The following is a 14,421-nucleotide window of genomic DNA, read 5'->3' as shown; positions in this document are numbered from 1 at the left end:
GTGATCTGCTTAAACACTTCTGTTAACAGACTTGGGGAAAACTTTTTTTTTTTTTCCTCCTTCCCTCCCTGGCTCATATTTCCAGTTACATTGCTAAAGAGGGAAAGAAACTGCTCAGCCCCAATACAAATCGACTTGGAGGTATTAATTGGACAACAATATGTTTAGCCAAAGATTTTAATACGCACACACACACAAAATCTTTTTCTTTGTAATCCTTTCCTTTTATGTAAAGGATTACAGAGAGGAGGGTGGGGGGAATTCCTGCGGGAGTTTCTTAATATTTGATTCCATTTTTCTACAAGCTGCAAATTAAACTACCTTAAAATGCATTTCTAGACTCAAATCCAAATGGGCCTTTATTTTTTTAATCTTCCAGACGATCACAGAGTGATCGTTTTCCTGTAGGTTGCATCCCTCTATTGGGATTCCTGATGAACTTTGCAAGGCTTCAGTGTATTTAATTTCTTTTTCTTTCTTTCTTTCTTTCTTTCTTTCTTTCTTTCTTTCTTTCTTTCTTTCTTTCTTTCTTTCTTTCTTTCTTTCTTTCTTTCTTTCTTTCTTTCTTTCTTTCTTTCTTTCTCTCTCTCTCTCTCTCTCTTTCTTTCTTTCTTTCTTTCTTTCTTTCTTTCTTTTTCTTTTTTTCTCTCTCCTTTCTTCCTCCCTTCCTCCCTTCCTCCCTTCCTCCCTTCCTCCCTTCCTTCCTTCCCTCCTTCCCTCCTTCTCTCTTTCTTCCTTCTCTCTTTCTTCCTTCCTTCCTTCTTTATTTCTTTTCCTTCCTTCCTTCCTTCCTTCCTTCCTTCCTTCCTTCCTTCCTTCCTTCCTTCCTTCCTTCCTTCCTTCCTTCCTTCCTTCCTTCCTTCCTTCCTTCCTTCCTTCCTTCCTTCCTTCCTTCCTTCCTTCTCTCTCTTTCTTCCTTCCTTCTCTCTCTTTCTCTCTTTCTTTCTTCTCTCTTTCCTTCTTTCTTCCTCTCTCTCTCTCTTTCTCTCTCTCTTTCTCTCTTTCTTTCTCTCCCCAGACACACAAGGCACACAAAACCGGCATTTCAGGGGAAAAGGTTTCTTCCAAAATACAGTTCTGGAGGGGATTTCAATGCCTGTCTACTTTGTGTGCATGTGCCTGGGCGCTCGAAGCCAAGCACCCCCGAGCCCTGATGTGCCCACGGCTCGTACCGAGGTCCTAAGGAAGCCCCGCTCTCCCATAGCAGAGTCCTTCCAGCCCCAGGCTCTTGCAGGGACCAAGCCAGCATCCTAAACCGCTTGCGCTTGTACGGGCGGCTCCTCAGAGCGGGTCACCGAGGCACGGTGGACGGCGGACAGACCTCGGGAAGCGGCCCCGGCTCTTTCCCCGCCAGGCCGGCGATTCAGCGCTCCCCTAAGCCTGTTAGGGACACACTCTCATGTCCTGAAATGTGCAAGCAGATAATTGCCGGCGCTCTATCTTTGTGTGAGGAGGCCAGGGTGTAAATGGCTTTTAATGACTGCAGCTGCTGGCTGCAAACTGTCAATGGGATCGCCTACTGCCGAGCCCGGACCCGGCGGGCGCCGCGCCGCAGCCGGGCGGGCGCAGCCGCCGGCCCCCGCCGCCGAAGGCGCTCAGCGGGCGCGCAGCGGGTGCGCGGGGCAGCGCGGAGCGGGAGCGCGCAGCGGGCGCGGCCGGCGGCAGCGGGATCACGCCGGAGGACGGGGCTCGGCGCAGGCTGCCCGCTCGGCTGGGAAAATCCTTTCCGGATCCTGTAAGTTTCCGACGGGCAGGCGGAGGTCCCGCGGGGGAGAGTCCCGGGGTGCGCTGCCCCGGGTCCCCGGCACTTCCCCAAGCCCGGGCTGGGGTCGGGGGGTCTGGGGGGGAGAAGCTGGGGTCCCCCTCGCTACTGCTGGCAGGCTGCTCCGGGATGGGGAACCTGCCGTCCGTTTGCAGTCAGTCTTACTCTCTGTCCCGCTTGATTCATTGTTTTAGCTGCTAGAATGACATGTGGCTCTGCAGGGCAGCATCCCCCCGCCCCCCCCCCCCCCCCCCCCCCAAAAAAAAAAATCACAACAACCTTGCCGCTAAATAAACCAGGACGAGCCGGTGCTCTCTTCTTCTGAAGGGAGCCCTGCGAACTTGTGTGTGGTGTGTGTGGTGTGTGTATGCGTGTGTGTGTGCGTGTGTGTGTGCCGGGCTGCCAACCTGGAGGACTTTTCCGGGGAGAGGAAGGGAAGCAGAGAGGGAAGCTCTTTTATTTCACTGCTTGTTTTGCTGGCAGCTCCCAGGAGGCTGCGATTTTCTGCTGCCTAGTTAGTGCCCCTTAATCCTGACTCGGGAGTGACTCAGTCGACGCTTGCAAGGGCTGATTATTTTTTTTATCGGGGGAGGCAGGGGTTCAGCTGAGGCTGGGGCGTAGCGGTCGAGGCTCCGGCGAGCGGAAAAGGCAGCTCGGCGACCGCGGCGAGGGGGATGGCGAGGGGGTAGAGAGGGAGAGGCCGGGGCAGGTAATGGAGAACCCGCCGCGTTCGCCTTGCTTGATTTTATTATTATTTTTTTTTATGACGATTTAATTGAATTGCTGTCATTCTCCCCTGGCAAGGGCTGACGATTCAGTACAGCTGCCGTCTTTGCAGACATATCTGTCCTCCGCCCTCCTTCCCTCTCTTTCTCTCTCTTTCTTCCTCTCCCTCTCTTTTTAGTCACGATTTCCCGAGATAAATGAATGCGCATTTGATGGGTGCTTTAAGATGTGGCCCATTCGGCTCTCGTAATTCAATCCTCTTGATGCAATGTGTGCCGAACCAGTTGTGCTAAGAAACATGCGGGCAAGTGCTTTTTTTAACGGTTTGGATTGGTTTAAGAAGCCGAGGGGGGTATTTTATTACTGGTCCAAAACAGTGTTCCAGCTCCCAAGCTAAACTTTAGCGACCCACCCCCCCCCCCCCCACACACACACTTCATTTCGCTTGAGCACAGAGGCTGGAGGAGGAAAACGTGAGGTACCCTATTTTTTTTATTTTTGTATTTTTTCCTAAAAAGAGGGAGAAAAGGGGGCAGCTCGCCTCCTGGGCAAGGTGCCGGGCTGGGAAGCAGCAAACTTTCCCGAGGGGGCAACGGAGCCGCCGCCACCCGGCTCCGCTGCTTCCCCGCATCCCCCGGCCGATCTCACAGCTCCCCAAGCCCAAAGTTACCTGCTCTGCAGCTGCAGCAGCCGCAGCCGTGCTGCCGCCTGCTCCTGAATTAAACACAACTCTTAATGATGTAGCATTATCAGCAAGGGACACTTGATTGACTGATCTAGGTATGATATATGTGCCGGGCGTCTAAATTAAATATTAAGTGAAATACTTAGCTCTAATTAGAAATCGTAACCTAGCAATGAAAACTTGAAGAAACAAATTGCGGGGGGAGGAGGGGACAGCCTTTAAACGCGGCAGCGAGGAAAGTAGCAGTGATGTGTACAGAAGCTGACATATTAGCAACAAGCAGCAACTTTGAAATGATTGACGTATCATTAAAGCCATCAGGTTGATTTTAATAATTCTTCTTCTACAAAAAAATAGCGCGGAGCCTCCTAGACAAGTTATTTATTTATCAGAGCAAGAAACCAGGGAGAAACATAATTAGACCGGGGGATAAAAAAAAAAAAAAAAAAAAAAAGGGGGGAAGGCGTGGGTAAATTTGCCGGCGGTTTTAACAAATAAAGGTCCAAAAAAGCAGCGACCATCAAGCCCAGGGCTTCTCTGGGAGATGGAGTTGTCAGGGCTAGATGCCTTCTCGCCCGAGTGTGCCTTCCCAAGGTAAACAACCACACAGTTGCCTCAACTTTCTCCTTTAGTACAAAGTTCCTGGTGCGACGGAAAATTTGAATATTTTATCAGTCTCTTGTAGTGACCCTCATTAGGTGGGCATCCTGCTAAGGCCCCGGCGTTGCAAGAAAGCTGCCCAATCAGAACATTTGCACGCCTTGTTAGCGATGGTTAATGAAGCTTCCCCGTGCACTCAAAGAAAGGCCCCCTCCATGTAGATTTACCTTATGTCAACTCGTTACTTCTAATGAATCGCATCAAAATTCTTCCCTGAATGGGGCCGAGGCGCCCGGACCGGGATCCCCTCCCCTCCCGGAGAAGCCCACCCCTGCCACCGCGGCTCAGCCGCCGTGCACGCTGGCGGAGCAGCCGGGACCGAGGTGACCGGGCGCAGGGTGGCGGCGGCGAGGGGGGCGCGGGGCCGCGGGAGGGGGCGCGGCCGGCGGCGGGGGCTCCCCGGGGGGGCGCAGCCCGGCCCCCGCTCCCCGGTTCCCGGCGAGGGCAGCGGCTGCGGAGGCTTCGCCGCTGGCAGGTAGACGTTTGCTCCTCGCCTGTAATTTCCACCCTCCCCGCCACCCCCACCTCCCTGTCCCTCCGGGCTAGCATTTTAAAATCAATTAGTATTTTCAATTCTTGAGGTGAATTATTCAAACAAATGTTTGGGAGACCCTGAGGGAGAATTTGGCCGTGACAAAAGGTTTGATTAGCTTTATTTCCCCCCAAAAGCAACAAAGGCGCAGGGCTGCGAGAACAATCCGCTACATCAGGGCATGTTCAATTAAATGAAAGTCATTAGCTTCGCCGTGAAAGCACTACCTTTAAAATCAGATGGGGCGGGCGGGGAGGGGGGGGGAGGACTCTGATAATTGTGGCAGGAGGATTTAACACCCCCCTCCCCCTAGACACACAAAGCCCTCCAAAAAGAAGAAGAAGAAGAAGGGGGGGGGGGGGGGGCGACCACGCAACACTTCACCCTTTGGAAATTTGTGCTCAGTCTAAACAATAGGAAGCCCATAATGCAGATTATAACACTCACTGACTCGAATCCATTATCTGCCCTCCACACTGTCTATATATTGATTTCCATATACTTTCTATTGCTCTCAATGACTGAGCAAAGCTCCAGTTAAGAGCCCGCGACACCCAGGAGCGCTGCTTGAACTCCATCTCACCATTACGAGCCGGAGCCGGTTGTAAACACGAAACGTTCCCACTTCCCCGCGGCAGCCGTGAACAAGCACACCACGCACAAACACCCAGCCAAGCGGCCGCTGCCCGGGCCCCCCCCAAAAATCCCCCCTCCCCGCCGCTGCCGGCCGCCGGCCGCCCCTCGGAGAGAGAAACCCTGCGGCCGGTGCCCGGCGTGTGCCCGTCCCGAGCGCGCCCGAGCCTTGGAAGGGATGGGAAAGGATGGGAAGGGAGAGGAGGGGAAGGGAAAGGAGAGAATGGGAAGGGGTCTCCATCCCCCGTGGGGGGGGGGGGGGCAGAGCCAGGGAGCTGGGCTCCCTGCCTGTGGCCCTCCGCCCGCAGCCCCTGTGCCCGGGTGGAGCCGGCAGCCCCGAGGTCTCGGTGAGGGCTGGAGGTCGTTGCTGCAGCTCTGAGAGCCCGCAGAGCTGAACTTTTTTTTCGAGGCAGCATCCTCTCCGGACGGTAAGTCGGATATTTGGCTTAAGATCGCGTCCTCCCCGTCTCTCTCGGTGCGCGTGTGTGTGCGTGAGGGAGAGGGCGAGAGCTCAGCTGAAAGGGATGGGAAAAGAAGAAGAAAGCAGAGCACCCAGAGCTCAAACTGAATTTGGGGAAAGGGCTGTGAGCACGGAGCAGGAGGCCGCGGACCCCAGCCCCGGTGGCGCAGCCCAGGGCTCTGCCTCCCCGCTCCTCCTGCCCGGGCACTGCGCCGGGCTGGGGCCGCTGTCCGGGGGCTGAGCGCGGCCGGAGAAGGGCAGAAATTTGGGAGAAGCTGTGTTTGGGGGAGGCACAGCGGGAGCCCCGCTGCTCTACGGACCCCGCGTAACCCGCTCCGGTCCCGCCTAGATCGGGTAGATCCAGGAGAGCGTCTTGATGTTCACATCTCCCTCCCCCTTCATTTGCTTTAATGAAGGTTGATAATTTGTTTCGAGGCAGTGCACTGGACTGATAAGTCCTCCCCAGCTAATATGCTAAAGTTTAAATACCAGCAGGTGCAAATTCGCTCTGTTAAGGCTACAAAAATAATGCCTAAATTCAAGAGCACGAGAAGTTGGCCTTTGTATTGTGATTTAGAAAAGGCAAATTGCACTATACATGGCCAACTGTTTACAAAAAAAAAAAAAAAAATCCCATCCCCCTCGAAGTACTAAATTCTTCTTAATGATGCCGAAGGTGAAGTTGTTTCATATTGGACAAAATGGGCATTATTCTTTGTCATGTAAATTACCGTTCACTTGACCTCAGGTTAGAGGATAATGCTCTTTCGTAGTTCACACTAAAACTTATTCAAATCAGAGAGCTGAAGAATCATTTCACGAAATCCGCCTAAGATAGTGAAGACGACTTAGAGATCTTCATTCAGAAAACATGAGTTAGGAACATGTACTTAAAAAAAAAAAAAAGTATTTTCTGCGAAACCCCAAGATTAGGAGTTGTTGCTTTTTTTTTTTTTTCTTCCTTAAAAAAGTTATGCTCCCTGGATTTCACGAGAAATGTGTATATAATTTCACATAACAAGATTAAAAGAAAGGAAAAGATATGAATCAAAAGAGCTATAGATACACAAAAGACCTTCAAGTAACAATTACTGTAATACATATTTTAAAATAGGAAAAGAAATGAAAAGATATTTAACAATTGCGTAAAACAGAAATGAAGGTTTGATAAAGAAGATGCAGCTTGCGGTGCTATTTCGTTCGATAAATATACTTTTGGCGTGGAGTGACAGGATATGTTATTTTGACACAAAATGAAAGCGTTACTGCAGATATAGAGACATAGATATACATGAAGACAGCTGTATACACTCATTTATAAATTAGTGGGTGCACGTGGAATGAAATCTGAGTGTCTGTACTTTCCCAAGCAAAGCTGAAAAATATCCCATAGGTGAGGCGCTGGGCTGAGGTAGGTTTAATATTTAAGTGCGAGAGATTATTGGAAATCAAATAAAAATTCGACACGCATTGACCCATTAGAGGATTTAGCGGTGAGGAGGGAGAGATTTTCCAGGGCTTTTGTCGCTAATGTTTCAATGCTGGGCGCTAACTTTAAGAAAAGTGTCAGTAGAATAACAAATTGAGGGCATGAAAGGCCACGGAGAGAAAGCAGGCAAGGATGCTCTTGACTTCTTAGCAGTTGCTTAGAAAGGATCTCGAGCTTAATATGGGGACTCAATCAACGCAGAGCACAAAGCTGGGGAGAGGGGGAGAAGAAAGTTGGGCTCAGCACGTGCAGTTTGGGCAAGTCGCTTGAGTGAGCACTGAAGGAGGGAGGCACTGCGCGGCGCGGAGCCCCGCCGGCTGCACCCTCTGCCTCCCGCTCCCGGCACGGGGACCGGTGGTCCCAGGGTGTCCCGGGGGAGCTGGAGGGGCCGGGGGGAGCGCGCTGCAGCCCCCTTGTCCCCCACCCGCCGCCGCCCCCCGGCCGCCCGCAGCGCCGGTCCCCGCCGGGGGTCCCCGCCCGAAATGGGGCCGGGGGAGCGGTGTTGGGGGGCGCGGGGGCCCCACCGAGAGGCTCAGGTCCTGTGCCCCTGGTGGGCTTCGCAGCAGGGCACGGAGCGGCCGCCCGGCCCGGGATGGGTGCCGGGAGCCTGCACAACGCGCCCCCTCGGCAGAGCGCCAGCAGCAGGGTTTTGTTGGAAGGCTCCGTTATCAAAGTCGGTCTTTTCCCGAGAAACAGCCGATTTTAAAGCCCGGCGGTAAAGATTTTTAACAGCTTAGCGAATATCACAGATAAGGAAAATCTGGAAGATGCTGCTAGGACGTCAGACCTTAATGGGCTTCTTCAGCGGCGAAGGGAACTCCATTCTGTTCCCTGCGCGCATTATACTGCAGACAGAATCCGATATATACTCTATTTAATCTTGCTCTGTGACAGAGCTGTTTAAGTGTATACCATGCCTACATGCTTTGTATCAAGACCAAAAGGATGCATTGTTGAAAGAAAACTATTCAAAATCTTTCATCTGATAGAAACGATCCAGCAACTGTGAGGCAGCTACAGCACAATGGTTCTGTCTACATAATAGGTATCTCATAAAAATACAGTGTGTCATTGCGACAAAAAAGTTAAAAGTCTTAAACGTATCCATCTTATATATTGCATGAAGTCAATAATATTCTAACCTTGCCTGCACCCCGCCATTAAATGGTACACGGCACTTTAAAATCGAGGGCATTGTGATTGAAATCCCAGGCTCTGGCAGAGAAAGAGGGGAGCAAGGTAAGTTAAGCGAGGACCATTACAGATGTAATGACCTCAGGGTAAATATTCATTAGGAAGAAGAGATTCCTCTCCTAATGCCCAGTCTATTTTCTTTGGAATGCAATATCACAGAGACTAATGTAGTATCAAGACCCAAGATTTAAAAGGAGATTATTTCCACGTGTGCTGGGTTGAGCTGGGGGGGGGAGGGGGGATTTTTTCCAGACACTTTCCTCAAGTGGGACGAAAACTCCAAGAATAGGTTTAAAAAAAAATAAGTCACCTTCCTCATTAAGTTCTGGCGGCTAGAGCAGCTTGTTCCTTGCTTTACCCCGAGAGGAGAAAGCAGAGAACATTTAAGCAGCACGGTTAGCAGCCCTGCCTCTCTTTCTTCCCTTGGTAGGTGCACTTAGCCGCTGGAAAGGGAGACTACCCACAACCCCGGGGACAGTTTTCCTCCCGAGCTCCGCTCCTCTTTCTGAAGAAAACTAGCTCCGACCTCCAGCCCAGCTGAGACTGGCGCTCTAAAGTAGCTGCGAACAGCGCTCCGGTGTCTTGGCGGGGTCACAGAGGAGATTTGAGCCTTTTAATTTCCAGACGCAAGGAATGACTCCCTCGGAGCCCTTGCGTTCCCCATCTCCTCCACCCCCCCCCCCCCCCCAATAAAATAAAATAAAATAAAATAAAATAAAATAAAATAAAATAAAATAAAATAAAATAAAATAAAATAAAAAGGGAAGCTAGGTACGATTCCCTTATATACAGGGGGAGGATTTACAGGGGGTATGGGGTAGCGGGAGCGGGGCGCGTCTGGCTGGGGGGAGCATCCCCGCCGCCAGCCGCCCCTGTCCTCGTCGCGTTGTCCCCGCCGCTGCGGCCGCTGTCGCCAGCCCGGTCCCGATCCCGGCTCCGGCCCGCGGGCGGCGCAGCCTTCGCCGTGTGCGGCAGCAAACGGGCACGTCGCCCGGAGTGACCTTCAGGGAGCACATTTCAGCTGCCAAACATCGAGAAAAGTGCTCCTCTCGCTTGCAGGCGCCATGTTAACGCCGGGAGCTGCCGGGCTGGGGCGGGGGGAGGGCGGTTTCGCAGTTTGACACAGTTGGTGATTCAGACTGGACGTGCTCTCGACGGCTCCGCAAGAACAAAAGTGCTTTGGGATTCTGCCCCCCGCCGCGCTCCCCCGAGGGGACTCGCTCTGTAATATCGATGCCTGCTTGGGGACCCTACGGAGCATCCCCCCTCCCTGTGGCTGGGCGGGCTGCCCAGGGGTCCCGGCCCAAAGCCCCAAGTCCTGCCTTGCCCTGGGCCCCCGACATCCCCGGGGAAGCTCCTGCGACCGCCCGGCTGCCCGCGAAGAAAATAAATCTCCCCACCCCCAAAAAGTCCCTCCTTTTAAAATGATTTCCCAAGCAGTGGGTCAACGCTGAGCTGAATTCTCCACTTCCCCATCTCGCACCGAAACCTGCTGGTTAGTCACCGGCGCTGTTTTGCCTTTTCCTAGCGCTTTTTTTTTTTTTTTTTTCTTTGAACATGAAAAAATCCCCAAACTTTTGCAGATGGCCATAAGTCGACGAAGCCACACCGCGAGCCCGGCGGGGACAGAGAGAAGTCACAGACCCGCTCCTCCCCGGGTCTGCAGGTCCGGTGCCGTCCTAATGGTTCAAGTTCCCCTAAGGATTTCAAAACAAAGGCAGCCCAGCCCAGCTTCACCACGAACGGGTCTCCACTGTAATACTGGGCTTTTTCTCTCTCTTTTTTTTTTTTTTTCCCCTCTTTGCCCTGTTTTCCAGCCTGCAGTTACTGAAGGTCAGATGGAGAGGTCATGGCTTTGCATCCCCTATAAATAGATTTTGATATTTAGACAGCTATTGCTACTCAATATTAACTTACAGGATAATGGCGAGAGATACCGTATGCACTGAACCTGTTATTCACGAGTGAGCAGCATCTGTCGAATGCAATTCTCGTCTTTTTGCCCTGTTCGGCTATAGCGCAATCAATAGGGCGAAGGACGTCTTGAGGCTGGGGTGGGGATGGTGAGCGGGGTGACTGTGCGGGGGACTGACTGTTGCGAGTACAGTGCTGAAACCATAAAAGGACTTCAGAGAGCTGAAGTCAAGAGCCAGGTAGGTACAGACCAGCTATAAGTGAGTAGAGGACCAATTCAAGAGCGTCTGGCAGAAAGCTTGCAGAAGAACAGCTCTGATTTTTTTTTCCCCCTTTTTTTTTTCCTTTTTTTTTTTTTTTTTCCTTAGGGCTTCCATCACCTGTAAAACACGATAAATGTTGCCGAGTTGGAAGGGTCTCCCTTCCATACATTAACACCCCGACTTCCCCTAGTTCTGTCTTTAAAAATCGTAGATTCCGGGTAGATTAGAAACAGACTCGGGGTTCACCACGAACCTTCTTGTTGTTTACAGAACGTTCAAGGGAAGGAGAGGTATTGAGCTTTGGGTAGCATTTTGAGGGAGCAATAGGAATTTTTGTTTCCTTTTCAGAGCATCCCCTCTTCCGTCTGAACCCAAATCCTCTTCTGCCTTCCGCCACCTGAAAGGCAGGAGGCTTTTAGACTCCCTAGCGGTCCTGGGTGCCGGCACTTTTTGTTGTGTTTTGTTTTTTACGGTGTAATTAAAATGAAATTCACGCCCGGGACTCCCCTTGAGGCTTTAAAACAAACACACCGCACGCCGGCTGCCCGCCGGGATGTGCTGAGCCGAGCCGGCCAACCCTGTTTAAGCCGCGTTTGCCGTCGGGACCCCCGTGTGTGCCACCTCCGGGGCAGGACGGGGGGAGGATGGGGGGGCAAGAGAGGGGCGGCGGCGAAGCCCCCTTGGGTGGGGGAGAGGAGCCCGAGAGCCCCGCTTTTGGCTATCCCCCCCGGGTGCCGCGCCTCCTGCAAAGCCAAAGCCCCGTGCCACTGGCGAGACCGCGGCTCTGGAAAGTAGTTGCAATCGGGATGGTTTGTGGAAGGAAGGGAAAAGCACACACTTTCGTCCTCCTGCCCCCATCCAGTTATCTGGGCATGGGGAGGGGCGTCGTGAAAGGGACAGATTTTTGCTTGCGTGTGAACTTTGTGGTTAAAAACGGTAGCCTGAGGAAGGGGAAGGAGGAGAGAGGCAGCGAATGATTGAACGTAATCAATAAAGTGTCTGAAAGAGAGCTGGCGAGATTTCATTCTCCCCTTTGCTCGTTTAGCTTGCTCTTTAAGGTTTGTGTGTAACATCTGGCAGCTGTGCGTGTGCGCATCTGTTTTTGGGGGGTGTCCTTCTTTAAGAAAAGGGATTACTGCCAAGGAAGATACACAAAAGAAGCAGTTTTAAGACGTTCCGACTCCCTAAAGCCTTGCGATTTCAAACCCAGCCCGAGCGGCAATGAAAGAAACTTTATGTCAAACTTCCCCGACGCGTCGCGGGGACAAGAGCCGGGGACCCGCGGGCTTCGTTCCGGGGGGGCACGAAGCCACACGGCGGTGTGTGGGGCTGGGTGGAGGGCTGGGGGGCACTGCGGGGAGGGGACAGCCGTCCGGCAGCCCTGGCCTGGCACTGCCCTGCTCTGGGTGCTCCCAGAGGCCACGGTGAACGCCCTTTGAGGAGCGGGAGCGCTGGTGCCAAGAGCCCGACAGAAGGGACAAACGCGGCTTGCCTGGGTGCTTTCTCGGCCGGCCGGGGGGGTGGAAGGTGCCGCGTCCCTCCCCGGCGCTTCTCCTGAGAGCTCCGGAGGGTGCCGGGGGCGCCCGGAGCAGCGCAAGCCCCCGGCTCGGCACTCCGCAGGGGCGGCGCGCGGGGCTCGGCGCAGGACCCCCCCCTGCGGCTGTCCGAGGGTTGCAGGGATAGGATTTTGTGCTCCCCCCCACGTTGGGGCTTTCTTTGACCTGATGTGGCTCGCCCTGCTTAGGGCGAGCTCTTACGGAAGTTGTCCTCGTGAGTGAAATCAGAGTTTTAGTGAGGTGCAGTCCCCATACATTTTTAACCACAGTGATTACTAAATTAATAGCAGGCCCTAAGACAGATGTCAAAACGTCTTGAAAATGTTTATCTGTGAATAAATGAGAAGGTGGTAAGACGCATTATCTGATTGTGTAATGAAATATGTATGAGGAACAGCTGTTTGCAACAGTCACCTCCCGTCGTTTCATTAGCCTAGAGCCTCCTCTTTAGCGAAGCGCTTCCCCGAAGTTGGCCATTCAGCACCGGCCAGGAGCCGCGGTGGGGAAGGGAGAGCCCGGCGATGTCCCGGCCCTACCCGGACCAGGCCAGGCCACGGGCTGTCTTCGTGGCATTTCTCACACCGGTGGTTCGCTCCGAGGAGGCGCGGATGGGGCCTGAAGATGTCTCACCGGTAACCCCAAGCTGAAGAGGATGCCCGGCGAGGAAGGATCCGAGATGCTCACCTCGGAAGCACAGCAAACAGCTGTTTGTTAAGATTTCATGCCGAACAGCGACAGCCTCCTCGACTGCTTAGTGTTGACATAAACTTCCAGACGTCGAGCATATGTTGTTGTACAGCATTGTTTATGTGTGCTACCAGATGTTGCTTTGCATCCTATTGTCTGGAGTCAGTGTTTAGTTCAGGTTAAAATATCTTTACTTAAACTGCTCAGTTGGCCATTGTGTGAGCATTAGTGAAGTGTCATGGAGAGGTAATGGGAAGTCCGGGGAGGTTAGCTCTCCGATCGTGGCCAGGAGGTCCCTGGTTCATGGTGGGGTTACAGCCACCACTGTCATCTTTTGTTTTCCCTCCTCAGAGAACCCTTGTCCTTCCTTTAAAAGGATGTGCCCAGCTCTCTTTCCCTTCGGAGCTTTCTCCGCCGGTTTCATGAAACGGCCCGATGTTTGTTTTTCTATTCCCCTAAATCGCCCGAAAGAGGAAAGGAAAACGCTTTTCTGCGTCACCGCCACCCCGGGCAGGGCGGAGCGGGGTGGCCCCACGTCCCTGTACGGGGGCTGCCGGCGCCGGGGGGAAGTCGGCCGCGACGAAAGAGTTCACACTTACAGCGGGGCAGCGGCCCTCTCCCGAAAAAATGCCCGCCGTCCCTGCCCGCGGCCTGGCCGAGCCTCGCAGGCCGGGCGGGCGGAGGGGGCGGCCGGCCGCACCCCGGCGGGGCGAGTCGTTCGGGGCAGCCGCCGCCCGTGGGGGCGGCCTGCGTGGAGACTTTTCTTGCCCTTAACCCCTCAGCCCGGGCCAGCCGCGGCAGCTGACCTGCGGCCAGACTTTTGCTCCGGGAGAAGGGGGGGGGCGGGGAAGCTATAGACCTTAATCGGATTTCTCCCCAAACACTTCTGGTATGTTGTTGTTATGCATCTATATGGAGATCATTATTTATAAATGAGCGAGTACGATCAGTCCCAAAGACTTTAAGAGCCCGGATTTGTGTTATTAAGTTGAAGGCAGGGTAGAGTGATTTAGCGGGAGGACGGAGGTGCTGGCCGGGGCTGGCCGCCCGCCTTGGCCAGAGGAAGGTCACCTGCCGCTCCGCTTTCCCTCTGCCCACCCTCTCGGACGATCCCCGGCCTCTGCTCAGGGCTGTGGTGCTGTGGGTCACGCAGCCGCTAACTCTTATCTTCTTTCACTGCAGTCCTGCCTCACACAATGGAGTCATATTTTCCTGTAAACTAGGTGCTCCACTAAGAGTGGAGACTATGTGAGAACATTTACAGCAGCAGAGGTTTTATAGGTCGAGATAAACCCTACCCCCTCTGCTCTGACATTTGTAAAACCACTTCAGGATACAGTTAACATCTCTCTAAATGCCCGAATTAAACAAAAAGCCGCATTGTGTATTTCAGCATCGAGAGCAGAGGTTTTGAGATGCGACGCACTGTATAATGTAGATGTATTTGTGTTATTTCTAGCATTTTTGCTTGTGCATAATCCCTTATGCCTTTTATTATAATCCTACACATTACAGTTAATCTGTAATGATACTGCTTCAGAGGGACCTGTTGCACACAGTGATGGTAATTTGTAACCTTGGTAACAGTTTTAAATAAAGATTATAACAATGATGTCAACTGTTTTTATTCACCATACCGTAAATGGGGTCTCAATATTATTATGCCTGTAAAGGACAGAGTTTAAGAAACAGTTATGAGGTTCCATTTTACTTATTATAGTGTGAGCTATCACTTTTTAGCTTGTCCTTAGTAAACATGATCATGGTTCTAAATAGTATAAAGATTTTCAGACTGCTGAGGACTCTGTAAACTTTAATTTTCTGAATGAGGGGGATATTATTATGAATTAGGGTTATCAG

At 52.6% G+C, this 14,421-nt stretch overlaps 1 long non-coding RNA gene across 7 annotated transcripts in view; it reads left to right on the top strand.

Annotated features, from left to right (window-relative positions):
* Nucleotides 1-906: 906 nt before the first annotated feature.
* LOC106029800 (uncharacterized) overlaps nucleotides 907-14,421 on the top strand; it is a 36,491-nt gene continuing 22,976 nt past the window's right edge. For 3 of the 7 annotated variants that reach the window (XR_010830164.1, XR_010830160.1, XR_010830157.1), the window contains exon 1: nucleotides 4,035-4,156. This is a non-coding gene — a long non-coding RNA (uncharacterized lncRNA). Of the gene's footprint in view, nucleotides 1,736-4,034; nucleotides 4,157-4,197; nucleotides 5,427-14,421 lie in introns of those variants that run through there. The other 4 variants (XR_010830158.1, XR_010830163.1, XR_010830159.1 and 1 more) reach the window with 4 other exon arrangements.

Source organism: Anser cygnoides, chromosome 3 (genome assembly GCF_040182565.1).
Source record: "Anser cygnoides isolate HZ-2024a breed goose chromosome 3, Taihu_goose_T2T_genome, whole genome shotgun sequence".
In the NCBI taxonomy this organism is placed as follows: domain Eukaryota; kingdom Metazoa; phylum Chordata; class Aves; order Anseriformes; family Anatidae; genus Anser; species Anser cygnoides.
This window is presented reverse-complemented; position numbering and strand designations above follow the sequence as displayed.